This window comes from Crocuta crocuta, unplaced genomic scaffold, assembly GCF_008692635.1.
Source record: "Crocuta crocuta isolate KB4526 unplaced genomic scaffold, BGI_CrCroc_1.0 scaffold221, whole genome shotgun sequence".
NCBI lineage: Eukaryota > Metazoa > Chordata > Mammalia > Carnivora > Hyaenidae > Crocuta > Crocuta crocuta.
In genome coordinates, this window is record NW_027528610.1 from 2,784,130 (window position 1) to 2,803,961 (window position 19,832).

At 44.7% G+C, this 19,832-nt stretch overlaps 1 long non-coding RNA gene across 2 annotated transcripts in view; it reads right to left on the reverse strand.

Moving 5' to 3' along the window:
* Nucleotides 1–11,986: 11,986 nt before the first annotated feature.
* LOC144223927 (uncharacterized) overlaps nt 11,987–19,832 on the reverse strand; it is a 100,512-nt gene continuing 92,666 nt past the window's right edge. For both annotated transcript variants that reach the window (XR_013332876.1, XR_013332875.1), the window contains exon 4: nt 11,987–12,525. This is a non-coding gene — a long non-coding RNA (uncharacterized LOC144223927). The remainder of the gene's footprint in view (nt 12,526–19,832) is intronic.

The following is a 19,832-nucleotide window of genomic DNA, read 5'->3' on the forward strand; positions in this document are numbered from 1 at the left end:
GAATTAAGAGTTACAAGGGTCCAACTTCAGTCCTACAGGCTTTTTCTTCCAGATACCTCTTCACCTCGACAGACAGCTGTGTCTGCCCCAGTGAGCTCTCAGCGGGATGGAGGGGGTTGAAGGCTAAGGAATATTCCACGGTAAGGCAAATGCTCTCTGTACGACTAAGCCGTAAGTACTTGAGGAAGCCACCCTAGAGGCTCCTAGCACCTCATTCTGGGAAGATTCCTCACAGCCTTCTGGCTTTCTGGTAAGCGGATTCCAAAAGCAAAATACGAGGGCCATACCATAGGCACAGCTCTGAAGAGCTGTGTGACTTTGGACTGGTGTCTTCATCTCACTAGCCCAGTTTCCTCCGTACATTCTGTGTCTGAATCTGAGCCTGGGTGTTAGACTCTTGTCCCACTAGATGGGTAGGGAGTGAGGCATGGGGAGATCTGCTTCCTACCTGTACTGCTCATCTCTGGCCAAAGAGACTGTCCAGCCCCAACGCCGTGGACACAAGTTAAGGGCTAAGAGCCCACTTGTATGAGGGAAGCAGAAAGCCTGAGGCCCTGCCTAGGACACAGTGCTTCAAACACCCACAACAGCAAGTTAGTTACACAAGGGAAGAGAGCCCTGAGTGGTGCCGGGTAGTGCTGATGATCTGGGCACACGGGAGCCCATGTGCTCTGTCCCAAGAGGGTGTCTCAGCCAACTGGTGACAAGTAAGAACAGCCTAGAAGCTCTGAGATCTGAATTTTCAGAAGCCAGAACTCTAGGGGATTCTTCCTCTTCCCTCCACTGACATAAGAAGTACTTTAAAAAGTTGTCAAATATTCTAAATAGCTCTTTAGATTGGATCTGGCTCTCGAGACCCTATTTATTTTTATTTTTTAAATGTCTATTTATTTTTGAGAGACAGAGAGAGACAGAGTGTGAGCCGGGGGAGGGCAGATACAGAATCCAAAGCAGGCTCCAGGCTCTGAGCTGACACCGGCGCAGGGCTCAAACTCATGAACTGTGAGACCATGACCTGAGCCGAAGTTGGTGCCCCTGTTTTGACTTCTAGACCGTCGCAGATTTAGAAAGGAATTAAAAGTCCAGCATATTGGCTATTGGTAAACATTTATCAATATGGATTGGTATCGTTTCAGAAGCTTTGGATCCAATTCCTCAGATTGGGTTTACTTCTGTCTTAAGTAATAAATATTGAACATATGTTTCCCACCGATTTTAAACTTAAGGTATTTTATCACTAGGGTAAATCAGGGGCACCTGGGTGATTCAGTGGGTTAAGCGTCTGACTCTTGCTTTCGGCTCAGCTCATGATCTCATGGTTTGTGGGACTGAAACCCATGCTGGGCTCTATGCTGACAGCATGGAGCCTCGGGATTCTCTCTCTTCCTCTCTCGGCCCCTCCCCACGATCGTGCTCTCTCTATCTCAAATAAATACTTTTAAAAAACAGGGTAATTTAAATAGCGAACTATATTTCAGCAGGCCTCTGGGTTCTGTCCCAAGGACGGTACAGGAGTGGGTCTCTACGTCCCAGTTTGATTCTGTCCTTCTCTCCTTTTTCCTTCCAAAAATTACCTTAAAATTAAATAGTTTAATCAAAAGATATCAATGCCATGTGGTATGAATACAAACCTATGACCTTTCTAATTTAAGCCCAGGAGGAGGAGTTGAGAAGATGGCTGGTCGAAGAGAAACAGGTAAATCTACGGAACCGTTCTGAAGTCGAAACCTCAGAGGCCATCATATTCTCGAGAGATACTGCTCAACCATTCTTCCAAAAGCCTCCAAGAGGAAAAGCTAAGGGTAGAGTGAGACCCAAATTCCAGTCCGTGAAAGACCCATGGGAAGCCAAGGACACTCTGTCCACCCACACACTCGCCTCTTCCACTGCCCATCCGTTCCGGTGCTCACGAAAGAGAGACCAGCAGATACACAGAAGTGTGAGCGTACTGTCCTATGAAAATCTCCACGTTATGCTTCAAAGTCATGTTCAAGCCACATACTTCTTCATACGATTCTTCATAAATTAGCAGTTCAAAGTTTAAAGGTTAGATTTTGTTGCTTACCCGTAAGGACTCTAACACCAAACCCCACAAATGTTCACCTGAATGGGTCCAATCACGATCAACTGGACTAACTTGTCCACAATGCTAACTTGTGTTGGCTTCAACAACTCTCAATGTCTAGTGGTGTTAATTCTTAGAACACATTCTTAGGGTCTAGATCATATGCTTTTTTTTTTTTTAATGTTTATTTCTGAGAGAGAGAAACAGAGCACGAGTAGGGGAGGGGCAGAGGCAAAGAAGGAGACACAGAAACCGAAACAGGCTCCGGGCTCCAAGCTGTCAGCACAGAGCCTGATGCGGGGCTCGAACTCGAGAACAGTGAGATCACGATCTGAGCTAAGTCAGACACTTAACTGACTGTGCCACCCAGGTGCCCATAGATCATATTCTTTATATAAACAATTTACAAAGCTTAGAAGAATCTGTAAGGAATCTCATTTTTAAAAAGGCTGGATTAATGCTTCGGACGGTGTCAGGCACTAAGACTCCCAGTTCAGAAGGAGTTCAAGGTCTCCTGAGCCCGGCAGAACTTCACCTGGCCGGAGCCACCTGGGTGGGGAGCTTCCGACTGTGTTGATGCCACGTGACCTAGGTGTTAATAGATCTACAGCACTGCCTCTCTGATCTTGAAGGACCTGTGGAATTGAGCCTTCTTATTAAAAGCTATGTAACTATATATAAGTCTACTGTTTCCAAAGGCATCCTGAATCCACCAGAAGGCTGTTTTATTTTTCCAGCATTTACCAGCTTCCTTACATTTCTGAGCTACTATAACCCTGCATTTGGGTATTGGCTTCCTTCTTATTCCTAAAGCTGGGATGTTATCTAAGAAGCTGCTAATACTTCTTCTAGAAGCCATACTTTATCCTGTGCCAAGGTCTCCTATCATTGCCAGGACTTGAGATTTCTATCTTCAAGTCACTTTGGCTCTAAGGACTTGTTTACAAAGTCTTTCCAGGGTGCCTGGGTGGATCAGTCGGTTGAGCGTCCAACTTTTGATTTTGGCTCAGGTCATGATCTCCTGCTTTGTGAGATCGAGCCCTGTGTCAGGTTCCACACTGAGCATGATACCTGCTTAAGATTCTCTCTCCCTCTCCTTCAGCCCCTCCCCCTCCCCCTCCCAAGGTTCTGTATCCTGACCTTCAAACATATCTCCATCTGTCTCCTTGTAGTTAGCTGGTCAGATCCAAGGAATTAGTTGGAGACTAACATGTGCCTGCTGTTTTTCTCTGGAAGAAAAAAAAAAAAGAGTTTCTTCTATGACCCGCCTAAGGATTTTTGCTCCTTTCATTCACTAAGGTCAGTCTCCATCAGTGCCTTCTGTTTTTACCTTTCTGAATTGCATAGTGCTCACGTCTACCTACAGCCCATCCTCCAATGGACAGAGTCCAATATGAGGGGCCATCTGGTGATCCATGTGGGAACTCCAGATCTGAGCCCAGAGCAGGGCTGCCCACCACTGCCCTCTAGGTCCCCCCTACCTTGCTGGCCACACTCCCACTCCTGATGAGGTGTCTACTTCCAGCTCCTGAGAGTGAATGCAATAACTGTTACATAAAAGCTGCATTTGACCTCCACATAATTCGGTAGGCTGCCACAGGACTGAGAGCAGACGTTTGCCTCATATGTGTGAACTCACAGTGGTCCCTCCTTTCAAGCTACTTTGTGATACCAACCCATCCTGGGAACCGGAGTAGAGAGAAGTCAGTTTTCTTTTGCTCTCAAACATAAATATCTTTCCCCTTAATAATGGAAGAACTCTTTCTTAAAAAAAAAAAAAAACATTTTAATGCTTATTTTATTTTTAAGAAAGAGTGGGGGGGCAGGGGGAAGGGCAGAGAGAAAAGAAGACACAGAATCTGAAGCAGGCTCCAGGCTCTGAGCTGTCAGCACAGAGCCCAACATGGGGTTCTAACTCACAAACTGGAGGTCATGATCTGAGTCAAAGTCAGACGCTTAACCGACTGAGCAACTCAGGCGCCCCAATAACAGAAGAGCTCTTTAGTAAGGAGAAGTGGGGCTTACGAAAAGAGACCTCCTATATCCTCAGTACAAGTGGGAATATAAATGAGTATAACACTATCTGGAAAGAAATTTGGCAACTATCCTATCTAGTAATTCCTGTTTTTAGAGATTTTCCATGAAATTGTTAATATGCAGATATCTGTACAAGGCTGTATAAATAGGAAGAAATAGTCTAGCAAGAAACAGTGATTTGTTGTTGCTTACAGGGAAGCAACTGGACACTTAAGTCCATTCTTGGTAATTCTCCTAGTGCTGCTCTATGAAAATACTCTTGGAAGGTCTACGTGGAACCAGCACTCACGAGGCTCGACGAGCAGAGCACACCCATAGATAATGTGTGTTACAAGATGTGTCACTGAGGTTGGCCTTCGTCACCCTGCTCTCTGTCCAGAAAGCTGTGTGGATCAATGCGCACCTTCAATCTGAGTTCCATGTGGACTCAATGGAAAAGATGTAATAATAGTTTAAATGTTTATTTCCTTGAGAGAGAGAGAGAGAAATAGGAAGGAAGGAAGGAAGGGAGGGAGGGAGGAAGGAAGGAAGGGAAGGCGAGAGGAAGGAGGTAGGAAGGAGAGAGGAAAGAAGGAAAAGGGAGGGAGGGAAGAAAGGAAGGAAGGAGGGGGGGAGGGAGGGAGGAAAGAAAGCAAACGAACGTGGGAGAGGAGACAGAAACCGCAAGCAGACTCCATGCTGACAGCAGCAAGCCCCACACAGGGCTCAAACTCACAAACCGTGAGATCGTGAGCTGAGCTGAAACCAAGAGTGAACCGCATGCCTGACGGAGCCCCCCAGGCCCGCGGGAGCTTAAGGGGTGGAGCGGGTGGGGGTTAAGCATCTGCTTCACGGGCTGGGCTAGCAGTGTCCCTCCACCAGGGGTCACCGGGCCTCCCGAGGTGGGCGTCACCACCTCGCCCCTTACTTGCTGGTTGTGAGGACGTGTCTCCTCTTGGGTCACTCAAGGGTCTGCGTGTGTTGTGAGCGGGGCAACAGCTCCTGTCGTTTTTCTAGAAGGAGACTTGCGTAGAGGACACTTCTGGAAGGCAGCACCTCATTCTGGGGAAGGAAGCAGGGCTGGCCGCTGTCCAGGACGGTGAGCATAACCAGTCCCCCCAGGTCAAAGATCGGAAAGCGTCCGGGCAGCATCTTGTAAGAATGGGCGTGTCCTCAGCTCCAGTCCTAACGTGTAACTCAAGCCAACTCTGCGGCATCACCCCGCACCTGTCGCCTTGTGGCCACCAGAGGAGGTGGGACAACGGAGAGCACCCCCGATTGCGGAGATGCATGCTGGGTCTCCAGCTCAGAAGCCTGCGGTCTTCTGCAAGCACCTGCGCAACTGTGGCTGGCTCCTGTGTTAGCTTGCAAACAGGGCCCAATGTCATGCTCTTCGTGTTTCTCGACCACAACTACTGCCTCCCCTCAGTGCCTTCGTCTGGACCACGCAGAAAACCCAGCAACAGTGACAAGCTCTTAGAGTTTCCATGAAGCTGAATAATCGAGCGCCCAGCATCACATCCTAAGTTCAGCGTAGAACTTAGAACCTTCTCCTAACGTACTGACTGGCAGTACACCTGTAACGCGTCCCAGACCTTTAGCGTCACGGTGGCGAGCACGGAGCAGACAGACGCAGGGGCGCTAAGGGGGCAGAGGTAAATGGAGAGTGAGAGACGAGGTGTGAGAGCTGTAGGAAAGGGTCACAGGGGACCTGGGATTCTGACCGGGAGGAAGTTCACTCCACCGACTAGGTTAAGAATGTCAGAAAAGAGCTGCGGGTTGAGGGGCAATCCAGGCACAGGGGAAGAGCACAGAGCACAGGTCACGTGGGCACAGCCCGACGTGACTCCAAAGTGTTCACGTGACGCCGCCTTGTGCATGTTTTATTTGTGAGTACGTAGCCGCCATTCTGTTTTAATGAGAGACGGAGAGAATCCTTTGTACGTATTTTCTAAATAGCTAACAGAGTGTGTGGTTGATGACTCATGTGGTTTGTAGAAGACAGAGGTATCTCAAATACATCAAAGGGTAACCAAAACACAGGCACCCGGGTGGCTCAGTCAGTTGAACATCCCAACTTCGGCTCATGGCATGACCTCGAGGTTCATGAGTTCAAGCCCCCCCATCAGGCCCCCTCTGATGTCAGATCAGAGCCTGCTTTGGACCCTCTGTCCCCCTCTCTCTCTGCCCCTCCCCCACTTGCACTCTCTCAAAAATGAATAAAACCTTGAGGAAAAACAAAAACTATAACCAAAACAAACTGAGATGATAGTTTCCTGACCCAAGTTTACTTTAAACTAAACCCAAATGGACAGGCACAGAAATGTGTTACAGTTGTCTTCCCAGCATCGGGAAGGGAAAGGCAGTAACTGTATTTTCAATTTGTTTTTATGTGGGGGAATTTTTAAAAGCCTGGTCGACAAGCTTGCGAAATAAGAGCACCCTGATAACTCTGGACACTTCGGGCGGCACACTAACCATCTAACGTGCATCATGTTAGTCTAAGCTACTAAAGAGGATCCAAATAAATGGAGAGAACCCATGTCTGAGGAAAAGAAATAAAATAAAAACGATACACTTCATCTAGGAATTGGGAAGTTCTTTTTGTAAATGGAACACAGCAAAAGAAATTTCAGCCGGTGGTATATGTTTACAATGGGTTAGTTGCAGCAAACTGTAAACCACAGTAAAGTGTGTCCACTAACACAACACTTAAGACACTCGGCATGCACACCGGCATGGCCCAAATCCAGAACCCTGACAACACCAAATGCTGGTGAGGGTGCAGAACAACAGGAACTCTCACTCACTGCTGCTGGGAAAGCAAAACGGCACAGCCACTTTGGATGACAATTGGGCAGCTTCTTATAAAAGTAAACATGATGTTACCACAAGGTCCAGAAGTGGACCTTCACATTTACCCAAAGGATTTCAGAACTTATGTCCACACACAAACCTGCCCACGAATGTTTGTGGCAGCAACATTCCTCATGGCCAGAACTGGAATGCAACCATGGTGTCCTTCAGTAGGTGACTGGGGAAATAAATGGTGGTCCATCCGGACACGGGAATATCATTCAACACGTTTAGAAAGAAATGCATGACCAAGCCTTGAAGAGACGTGGAGGAAACTTCAATGCGTAGTACTGAGTGAAAAGCCAATCTGAAAATGCTACAGCCTGGAGGATCCAACCCCGTAATACTCTCAAAAGGGCAAAACTACAGACATCGTAGAAAGACTGATGGTTGCCAGGGGGTAAGGGAAGTAAGGATAAAGAGGTAAAGTACAGAGAATTCTTAGGGCAGTGAAAATACTCCGCAGTGCTATAATGTAGAATACATGTCATTATACCTTAATCCAAACCCAAAGAACGTACAACATGGTGAGTGAACCCTATGTAAAGCATGGATTCTGGTTGATTACATCAGTGTCAGTTCATCAATTATCCCAAATACAGCAATCCTGTGGGATGCTGATGATGGAGGGGGGGCATGCATGTGTGAAGGCCATGGCACATATGGGAAATTTCTCTACCTTTCAATTTTGCTATGAACCTAAAACAGTAAGAGCCTTAAAAAAAAAAAAATTACAAATATTCCTGACTTGGAAATCATAAATATCCCATTTAAATACTAATGTGTTAAACAACTAAGAGATGATTCAAACAGGCAATGATTTACGGTGCGATTGTGGACATATGCCATCGCAAGGAGGAGGGGTGGAGACCTCGAATCCCTGAGCAGATTGTGTGTACTCAAGCCTACGGAAATGTGGGCCAAGTGAGCTCCCTGGTGGCGTTTCCTAAAAAGATTAAGGATGGAGTCCCCGTATAACCCAGCAATTCCCTTTCAGGGGAATACCGAAAAGAACTGAAAATAGGGACTGGATGGATATCTGCATGCCCATGTTCGCAAGGATTCCCCGTGGCCTAAAGATACAAGTGTTCACGATGGATGAATAAAGAAACAAAATGGGGTTCAGCCATGCCATGGAGTATTATTCGGTTCAGCCATGCAACGGCACGCCCTTACACAGTATGGACATTTTCACACCTGCTACAAACAGGGATGAATGCGGAGGGCAACCTGCTGAGAGAAATCAGCCCGGCACAGAAAGACCTACACTATAGCGTTCAACTTACAAGTACTCAGAGTTGGCAGATTTATAGAGACGGGGGGAATGGGCCCCAGGGCTGGGGGAGTCGAGAATGAACAGTCGGTGTCTTGTGAGGTCAGGGTGTCACTTTCGCAGGATGAAAAAGTTCTAGAAATGGATGGTGGTGGTGACGGTCACGCACGGTGCGAATGTACTTAACACCGATGAACTGTTCAGTTTGCAAGGCAAACTTTAGGTTCTATACGATCACAACTTGTGACTGTGAAACGCGAGCTGGCCCAGGGGTCCGGAAGTCTGAGACTGGCAGCCTCATGCGGTTACCCGGTTTGGGGACGGGTTTATTAGCAATAACTCGGCTTCAAACCAAACGCCCCACAGAAGGCGTTTCAGACACAGGGGGACGTAAAAATAGGTATGCTGGAAAAGATCTATTTTTGCATCGGAGGTTAGCTAAAAAAAGAATCCCTGTAAAAGCTTTATACCGTGCTCTCCATTAGGCACTAAAAAGGTCAAGCTTTTAAAAAGAGAAAATGCCTCATTAGCATGTTACTGGTAGGACTCTGATTATAATTGCCACAGCACACTTCTTTCGAGCCGTCCGTTTTATTTAATGTTATTTAACTTGCTAAAGTTTCACCAAATCTGTGGTCACTGACCTACAGAAAAATTGCTTAATTAGAAAGTTAACCTAAAGCAAACGTTAAGGAAGCTGTAGGAGGAGAAGATGACCACACGTCCTGTCGTCTTCTAAGCGAAGTCGCTGAGCCCACTAGCTGCTTCGGGCAAAGCCCGGACGACCCTCGCTATGCCCAAGGCAGAGTGGAGTTTGCAGACGCCACGTTCAGACAGTCCCCGGGGAGAAGGGGGGGACCCTCCGTGTCGTTTGCCTAAGGCCGTAAGGACACGTACCACTCGCTGCGGGACTTAAACAACAAAGGTCAGTTCCGGAGGCCAGGACTCAACGTGCTGGTAGGGAGTCCAGCTTCCCTCTGAAATCCCTTGCTTCCTCCAGCTTCCTCCTTGCTGCCCTGGCGCCCCTTGGGTTGTTACAGGCCTCGCTCCAATCTCTGCCTCCGCTGTCCTTCGCAAAGCTGTCTTCGCCCCTGCGACATCAGGGTCTGCCCGGATCTCACAAGGACATCAGCCCAGCTGCGTGACGGCCCCGCCCTGATCAACTCGTCTTGATTATACCTGCAAAGAGCCTGTTTCCAAAAATCAGAATCCTAAGGATGAGGGGTTCAGACTTCGACAGCCTTTGGGGGGACACAATTCCACCCGGCCTGGGAGGGACTCTGAATGCTAACTCGGGGTCCCACGGCCTTAGCATCAGTGAGTTGATTCACTGGGCACGATGCTACCCCAGGCTCATCCCCGAGGGAATCGCTGCACATGCTTCCCTTCACGTCCATGACTCGTACTGTTTACCGTAGCCCGAGCCCCGCTGACCTCTCTTTTTATCCAGTTTTGTTACTTTGCTTGCTAGGGGTTTATCTGCATTCATTTTGTGCTTCTTGTAAATGTTGCTTTTTTTTTTTTTTANAACCGACTAAGCCACCCAGGCGCCCCTAGTAAATGTTGCTTTAAGATATTTATATTTATCCTAACAACTGAGTATCCTAACAACTGAGGTATTTATATTTATCCTAACAACTGAGTATCCCTGAACTTTGCACCCCAGATGAGGTCTCCCACCCTTCACCGCACCCCTAGCCCTGCAAATGGTTGGCAAAACGCCTCCCCTGATGTAAAACCCTAACTCTTCCAACACAGTAACTGCCCCGGTGTGTTTCATTCTCTTCTCTTACAGAACCTAAGCCCTCTCGGGGCTCCAATCTATTGGCTGTTTTACACCCACAGCAATTTACAATCTGCTTCCACACATGTTTTATTAGTTCAAATAGATATTTAAATAGGCATTTAAATAATTTACAGAGGCATCTCAATAATTCATGGAGAGCCAGATCACTGATAAGGGGCAGAGCAGAAAATCAGACTTAGAGACTCATCTGTCTGCTTTCATTTTTCTTCCCAAGTCAGCACGTTGAGCCTCTTGTAAAACAAGAGGTGACGAGCTGGAGGTCAGCCCGGGAGGATGTTTTCCTGATCCCATGGGGGTTGGGGAATCGAAATTCCACGTTGAAAACGTGCAGTCTGTCTTCATGGTGCAACTATTCACCTCGATTGTCATTCCGTTCCCATGTCTGGATGAACTCTACCAGCCGCGTCTGTGTCGTGAGAGTTTGGCTGTCCCCCAGCGGTAAGAGAATAACAAAGACACCTCATTCGATGCAGTGCCCTCACAAGCTCTATGATGGCCTGTTCTACAAAACGAGTGTCCTTTAGAGAGGACCAAGCGTTCATTATTGTATTTGTAATAATATAATAATATTATTATTATAATATACATAGTTATTATTATATGTAATTTCCCACATGGACTCACATAGCCGTTAACAAGAGTGATGCTCAATAAAAAGTCAGCAGTTGAACCATTAATTAATCTAACGGCAGCACCAGAACTATCCGGGTCGTCTACCTGCCTGGCAACGCATGTTTTCATTCAGTTGTGGACGAGGAGCACATGGGCAAGAATGGGGATGTGGGTCAGAAGAACAAACGTGAAGGGAGCAGGTTTGAGGCTGTGCTGCATTACCTCACTTCCCGCGTCCTTTCCAGAAGTGCAGCCAACAGCACGAGGGAAATGAAATTTGGATGCTCTTTGGCTGGCTTCATGCATTCTTAGGTTCAAGTTTAGAACCCAACACGTTGGTCTCCTTCTCTGATGCGTCTGAAGGACAATCTGCAAACGTGTACACTGTGACCCGCTACCTGACTCGCTTCTGTGACTTTGGGAGGTCGCACGGAAGCAAAGCAAAATGAATAAACAGAATTATGCATCCATACAGTGGACTCAAAGACGAGCAACTGTTGTAAGCAGTTTATGGAGAAAGCATTTCTGTGTCATGTGAAACTTACACTTAATTCTGAAGCTCGTCTTTCTTAAATTGCAATGAGTGGAGACGTGTGTCATAAAAGAACTGCCATACAAGGACACCCTGCAGCCTGCAGAAATGAACCGCCAGCGGAATACGGTTTGCCATTTCCCCAAGTGGCGACAGAGAAGGCGTTTGGAGGTTCATGGCGCCATTTTAACTAGAAGCAGCCTGAAATCTGCAAGAGGCAAACGACAACTGGAAAGATATTGTTTGGAAATGTAAAGACTTCCCAGCATATCCCTTATACCATAAAACAACACTTGCAAAATTTATCGAAAACTGTTATTTTTAAGGAATATGGAAAGCAAAGCTACCAATAATCCATGGAGCTTTTAGTTAAGAAAAACAGACGGGTTTTAGAAAGAATAGCAAGCTTTGCAAGGTCTTCAATGGACTATTCTCATTCCAAGTTCCACAGCCACCTTGATGACCAAGGTCGCACAACCATGAAGAAAACTAGTAGCCTAACAGCCATGTCAGAAGCAGGAAGCCCCAGCTGCAGGTTTTACGTGATCTGTCTGCATGTTCCCTAGAAAACCCCACTCACTAAGCTGTCTTCATCTGGCCTGACCGAGCTCACTCACCATAAAGTCCCTTTCCCTGGGAGAGGTAATAAAAACACAATGAGACGCAAGTGTTTTAACAGTGCAGCCGCCTGGTGCAGGGATAAAAGCTGGAACAAATAAGCGATTCAAAACTTCTTAAAAGCTGGAAAATCAGATGTCCTTGGGAACTTTTTTTTTTAATCTTTGTTTATTTTGAGAGAGCTACAGAGTGAGCACGAGACGGGCAGAGAGAGAGGGACACAGAATCCCAAGCAGGCTGCACACTGTCAGTGTGTTGTGTGACGTGGGGCTTCAGCTCACAAACCATGAGATCATGACCCGAACTGAAATCAAGAGTCAGATGCTTAACCGACTGAGCCACCCAGGCGTTCCACCCATGTCCTTGAGAAATTTAAAAGCTCTGGCGTAGTCCTGGCAATTCAGGTCATGCACACGCAGTATGCACGCGTGCTCAGAGATGTGCATGTGTGGAGGCAAGACGTAAGAAGGACCTAAGCTCCCATCTCTGTCTGACCTTGAAGCATCGCACTAAGGAGAACTGAAAGCTAATGCAGAGATGCCAACTAGCCAGGGAAATTTGCCACGGGATTTCAAGAACACAAAAAGGATGTGTTCAAGAAAAAACAAGACTGAGAACTCGGCCTAAGTGTAGAGGTACGTAGCAACAGGTGCACTGAAGCCGTGTGCCTCACTGGGAGCTTCCAGACATTGAAGCAAACCTTCTGTCTGGTCACCGGCTGACCGCCCAGGTAATAGAGCAGAGACCTGTAGAAAAGTAGAAAAAACACAACTGGGAATACAGGCTTTACAGAATTAGTTCAGGAAATTCATTAAACAAATGGCACCAGCAGAAATAAAATAATAATTAATAATAAAAAGGAGCAAGTTCTGAGAGCTTGGCGAATCTGATTTTCCCGGTGGCTGTGTTAGATAAATTGTCCAGCTTGCAACGGCAAAAAATACGCCACACGTACAAAGACAAAATATGGTAATAAATATCATCTAAGCAAAAGGCAAAGGCTGGCAAAATGGATGTTTAAGAAACCACTGATAGGCTATTAACAAGAGATTCGTTTTAGTTCCAAAGACAGCAAGGATAGCGATAATCAAAAAGACAAACAATACGAGTGTTGGTGGGGATGAGGAAAAACTGGAACTCGTACAATGCTGGTGGCAATATAAAATACTGCACGCATTTTCGAAAACCCGCTGCTAGTTCGTCAAACGGTAAGACGGAATTACCAAAAGACCCAGAAATTCCACTGTTAGATAGATATATAAGAGAGTTGAAAACCCATCCACACAAAATTTGTTCACGAATTTCGGTAGTAACATTACAATACAACTGCTAGTCATCCAGACTGCAATCAAATCAATGAAGTATCGTATGTAATGAAATACTGCTTACCCACAACAAGAAAGTATTAATATATATGCTATACCATACATGAACCTTGAAAATACGCTAAGCTGAACCTATCTAAGCTGGACACAAAAGTCCCCATATTGTACAAGGCCATTTAAATGCAGGATCCAGAAAGATAAATCCACAGAGACAGGAGGCAGATTAGTGGCTGCCACAGCTTGAGTATAAAAATGGGGGGTGATGGGGACAGGTCTCACTTTGTGCAGTGACAAAATTGTGGAGATTACGCATTGACAGTGACTGTGAAATGTGAGTGTATTAAAAGTCACTGAACCATATACTTTAAAATTTTTTTTGAATGTTTATGTATTTTTGAGAGACAGACAGAGACAGAGAATGAGGAAGGGAGGGGCAGAAAAGAGAGGGAGACACAGAATCTGAAGCAGGCTCCAGGCTCTGAGCTGTCAGCACAGAGCCCGATGTGGGGCTTGAACTCATAAACCGTGTGATCAAGACCTGAGCCGAAGTCGGACGCCTAACCGACCAAGCCACCCAGGTGCCCCATCTATATCTTAAAAACTAAATTTTAAAGATTCCATGATGAGCAAACTCACCAAGACTGTAGTAAGATGCCGAGGNTAATAATTGATAATGGTGATCCTGTCATTATTTGAAATGCCCATAATTTGTTCGTCACGTATTTTTTTTTGCAATAACATTGATTTTTTAAACATGCCTTTAGCTTTTTATTCAAGCATTAGCAACATGCGGTGTTTTATTAGTTTCGATTGCTTAGTATGACTCAACACTGCTATACATTTCTCAGTGCTCGTCACGGGAGCGTATACTGAATCCCCTTTATTTAACCCTCCCACCCACCTCCTCCTTGGCAACCACCAGCTGTCCGTATTTAAGACTCTCTTTGGTGGTTTTTTCCCCTCTATTTTCATAGTTCGTTGGTTCTGTTTCTTAAATTCCACATATGAGTATGATTTATATTGTATTTTTCAGCCATGAAAAAGAATAAGATCTTGCCATTTGCAACCACATGGATGGACCTGGAGGGTATAATGCTGAGTGAAGTAAGTCAGAGAAAGACAAATACCTTAAGTTTTAATTTATATTGAAATACGAGATTGGTGTGAATGGTAGAATGGTGCCTCAGGGATCCTGAAGTCTGCTGTCACTATTGTCTGTAGATAAATATACAAAATGCTATTTTTGGCACATGATTACATAGAAACAGGGTTGACTGTAAGAAGGGGGGAAAAGTAGAAAGACAAAAGATGGACCCCCTTCAGTTTCACATTTCTCTTCATTAATTAAGGAAGTGAGTATCTGACTGGTTCCCTCTTGCCATCTTTCTTTCCTTCCTTTCTTTTTCTGAATCAAGTACCACTTAGCTGCCAGGTTCTCTGTTGTGGGCTAAATCCCAAAGAGTGCTTCTCATCAGAGGGGTACTGTTACCCTATGTTGGATTTAACAGGGAGAAAATTCTACGTTCAACTACTATTTTTTTTTTAAACTTTTTTTTTTTTTTGACCCGGGAACGCTTTATATTTTAATTTTTTTTACATTTATTTATTTTTGAGAGACAGAGAAATGCAAGTGGAGGAAGGACCGAGAGAGAATGCGATACAAAATGCAAGACAGGCTCCAGGCTCCGAGCTGTCAGCACAGAGTCCGACGCGGGGCTCAAACTCACAAACCGTGAGATCATGATCTGAGCTGAAGTCGGACGCCCAATCGACCGAGCCGCCCAGGCGCTCCTACGTTCAACTACTATTAGCAACTAACAACGGACAGACACAATTTGTTCCAGGGATGATATACGTGGTGTCGGAGTCCATTCAAAACCAGTATGACGATAATAAAAGGTGAGACAGTACTGTTCCCGTCTATGTCAGACACAAACATTCTCTGCATCCTGTCTACTGCTGACTCATGGAACACGACGCAGGCAATCTCTGTGAGCCAACCCTTGAGGGGAACAAAAGTAATGATCGTGGCTACAGGTATAAAGGGCTCCGTTCAAAGGCTTACATCCAAAACTCTTAGAGGATGCTGCAGAAACGTCAAGTATTCTATTACCAAACTCCTAGTCTCAACAGCTACCCAGTTTTGTCGTGGAGGATGGGTATTTTCACCAAAGTATTTGTTTCCGACGGCTCTCATAATAAGGTGTCACAAAGTCCGTCGCTTAACCACCACCAATCTATCTTATAGTTCTGCTGGTCAGAAGTCTACGAAGAAGCTGATATTCTTTCTCAGAGCTGTAGAAGAGGATTTGTTTTCTTGTCTTTAATACTTTCTAGAAATTGCCTGCCTTTATGGGTTCATGACCCTACATCCCTCCCACCTCCTGTGCCACCTCCTTTCTCAACCTGACCTTTCTGCCCGTTTTTCTTTAATTGAAGTTTTGGTGACCTACAATGTTACATTAGTCTCAGGTGTACAACACAGTGATTCAACAACTCTATTATGCTATACTCGGCACACCTATAGTGGCTGGCTGTCATCCTACGACACTATCACAGTATCACCAATTGTATTCACTACGTTGTGCTTTTCATCCCTGTTACTAATTCATTCCATACCTCCAACTTTCTACTTTTCAATTCCCTTCGCCTATTTACACCATCTCCATAGTGCCCTCTGCTCTGGCAACCATCATTTCTTTATATTTACAGAATCCTGTTTCTGCATTTTGTTCACTGTTTTTAGATTCTACATATAGGTAATATCATATGGTATCTGTCTTCATCTGATTTATTTCACTTAATACTCTACCCTCCAGGTCCATCCAGGTTGTCACAAATGGCGAGACCTCATCCTTTTTTGTGTGGCTGAGTAATATTCCCTGAGAGACAGACTGATATATATCAGTCTCTATTTATTATCAAGTCTTTATCCACTCATGTGTTGATGGACATTTAGGTTGCTTTTGTATCTGATGATTATACAGAAAGCAATAATAAACTTAGTGGTGCACATACCTTTTTCTTTTCAAATTGTTTTCATTCTCTTTGGGTAAATGCCCAGTAGTGGAATTATTAAATCATACAGCTTTATTATTTTTAATTTTTTCAGGAACCTCCACTCTGTTGTCGACAGGGGCTGCACCAGCTTATATTCCCACCAACAGTGCATGATGGTTCCTTATTCTCCACAACTTCAAAAACACTTATTTCTTGTCTTTTTATTGAACATCTTTTCTTGGGTCTGTTGGCCATCAGTACCTTTTTTCAAGAAAATGCTTCTTCAGGTCCTTGGAAGATTTTTAATTGGAGTTCACAGGGTTTTTTCCTTGAGTTGTGTAAGATCTTTATATATTTTGGATATTAACCCCTTATGGACTATATCCTTTGCAAATATCTTCTCCTATTCCATAGGTCTTTGTTTTCTTGATGGTATCCTTTGCTTTTTATTTTGGTGTAGTCCCAGTAGTGTAATTGTGTGTGTGTGTTTCCCTTGTCTCTACAAAATGTTGAAAACCAATGTCAAGGTGATTACTGTCTCTGTCTTCTTCCAAGTGTTTTATGTTTTAGGTGCCTTTACATCTTTAATCCATTTTGAGTTTATTTTTGCGTATGGTGCAAGAAAGTGGTCCAGTTTCACTCTTTTGCATATCGCTATCCACTTTTCTCAGCACAATGTATTGAGGAGGCTGTCTTTTCCCTAGTATGGATTCTTGCCTCCTTTGTCAAAGATTAAGTGAGCAAATGAGCCCGGGCTTATTTTTGGACCCTCTGTTCCACTGATCTGTGTGTATTTTTGTGCCAGTACTATAGTGTTTGGATACTACAGCTTCATACTTTATCTTGAAATCTTAGACCCTGATACCTCCACCTTGGTTTTTCTTTCTCAAGACTGATTTGGCTATTTTGGGTCTTTTGTGGTTTTATAATAATCTGGGGATTCTTCTAGTTTTGTGGAACATGCCATTGGTATTTTGGTAGGGATTCCACTGAGTCTATAGATTTCTTGGCGTATGACAGACATTACTTCTTCCAATCCATGAGTATGGTACACCTTTCAACTTGTGTGTGTCATCTTCCATTTCCTTCAGTATTTTATAATTTTCAGAAAAATGGTCTATCTCCTTGTAGGTTAAGCTTATTCCTAGAACCTTTATGCTTTCTCGTATAACTGTGAATGGAATTATTTTCTTAATTTGGGTGGTGGGGACTGCCAGGCTGTGGCACCACTGTGGATGGACTCCAACTGAGGGCATATTGGGGGGGTGCGGCAAAAATGCAGGGGGAGGGTGCTCTGTGTTAGCAAGGTTTCCAAGATCTGCGGTAGGAAGGTAAGGTTGGCGGGGGCAGGTCCGCAGGAGACTGAAGGAGGAGCATGCTGTTAGGCAGATGGAGAATATGGTGCTATGCTGGGCAAGCAGGTGTCTGGGTATTTGGGCTGGGGGGCAGGGCCCGGAAGTGGCCACCACCAGTTCTTTTGTTCTTGGGGAAGTCTTTCAAACACCCCTGCCACTCCAGTCCTTCTTCTGAGAATAGTACACAAATCTCCCTCCGGTATACTGCAGGCATCTACCAAACTGCTGCTTCTGTGCTAAATCTTGGGGGTTGGGAGGGGTGCTCTTTCTGTGCCGTCTCTTTAAGGGCAGGGACTCAGTTTCCCATTGCCTTCCAGTTCTTCCAGAACCAAGTTTGCGGATTTCTCAAGTTCCAAATGTTAAGTCCCGTTGACTTTAAGAACTTGCAAAGTTAAGCCCTTCTGGTTTTCGAAGCCAAAGGTTATGGGAATTCATCTTCCCAGTACGGTTCCTTCATGCCTGGGGTATGTTCCGCTCCACGCCCCTGTCTGCACCACTGGCATCCCTCCGTCCCACAGCCAGTCCTATGGGGCAGCCGGGGTCCCTCCCACATCTCCACCCTTCCCACTGTCTTTAGTGTGGCCTCTTCTCCACACGTAGCTGTGGTGAGTCTGTTCTGCCAGTCTTCATGTCATTTTCTGGATTATTTACATTCATGTGAGTGTTATCTAGGTGTATCCATGGGACACGGTGAGCCCAAAATCCTTCTACTCTGCCATCTTCCCTGGAAGTCCTAAAGTCTTCTTCCTTCTAACTTTGGACTTTGCTTATTCTTTTCTGCATCTTTTCTTTTTTTTAATATATTTAAGAACCACCAGAATTACCTGGGTCCAACTACTTAGCAGCACTCTCCACAATAGCTAAAACATGGAAAGAGCCTAAGTGTCCATCAACGGATGAATGGATCAAGAAGATGTGGTTTATCTATACCATGGAATACTACATGGCAATGAGAAACAATGAAATCTGGCCACGTGTAGCAACATGGATGGACCTNAACTAATTTGACAATAAACTATTTGTAAAAAAAAAAAAAAAGAACAGTACCTCCACTCCAGAGTCCTTAACTTAGTGCCATCTGTGAATTTCCTTTGCCATGTCAGTGAACATATTCTAGGATGTGGACATCTTTGGGAAATCATTATCCTGCCTCCCAATTGTGAATTAGGATATGGAAATCTTAGGTGGTCATTATTCTAAATACCACAGCCACCTTGCTAAAATATCAGCCAAAAAACATGCTGCCCAGTGAGTCAGATTCAACGGGATATTTTAAAAATTGCAGAATCTTATTTAATTCCAAAGCATCTTTGTAGGGAGTTCATTCTTTTGTAGTAAATATTTTGTTGTTATTTGTAGGCAGTTCAAATGCACAATAATTGATTTTCTTTCTGGTCTAAATCACAAAATCTTAACTAAACATTTCCTTTCAGACATTCTTTTATCATGTAAATGATTTTTCATATGTGAAGGATGGCACTCAAATATTTGATCGCCGGCATCCAAAACACATAAGTTATTTTTAAAGTATTAGATTGGAATCATTTTCTTTTTTTCCTGAGGATCTTTTCTCCATAAAAAAAAAAAACAAGCTTTCAAACCTCTCCTACAGCAACTGAATTTCAGGAGAAGGTAGTTTTAAACTGCTCTTCTTTGGACACACAGTGAATCATTTTTCAGTGACATAACAGAGTTCTCTGGTCTTAGAATGTGTAAGTCAGAGTCTTGTTCCAGCTCTGACTCAAAGTCCTTTTACAGGTGAGGTCACCGCTCAGAGTCCCAGATGTTCTTACCTGGAAAATAAGAGCCCTGACCTGAATACCATTTACCATCTTTTCCATCTTTCACTTTCCTATGAAGTAATATTCAGATGATTCAGTGACTTTTTTGTTTTCCTCTGTCCTACTGCATTTGGCAAAGGGGAAACTTTAAGGATGAGAAAACGGAATTGTGCAATGCCCATGCTCTTGAAGATCACTGCAGTATCTGGATCCTAAATGCAAATTAGGACCACCCGTGTTTTATTAACTAAAGCCTGGTCAAGTGATCGTTCCTTCTAGCAGTTTACAATCTTCCAAGGTTTCTCTGCCAAATTACAGCAGCTCCTTAAGGCTTTCTTTAGAATGACCGCCTGAATACAGGCCTCGTTAGTTTTCATTTGGCCAACTGTGTGATCGACTTATTTGTGTAGTTTCTTGTTGAAGTCATTGAGATGAGGAGACCTTTGGGATCACAGCAAGAGTTTCAGGTTGACCAGAGCAGTAGATGGTGCGAGAGCTCACAAACACTGCTCTGGGGTCTCCTGGATACAGGGTGTGGTTTGGAGGCGCTATGGGTTTATAGGTCAACAACCTGAGCTACTGTTAGCATCAA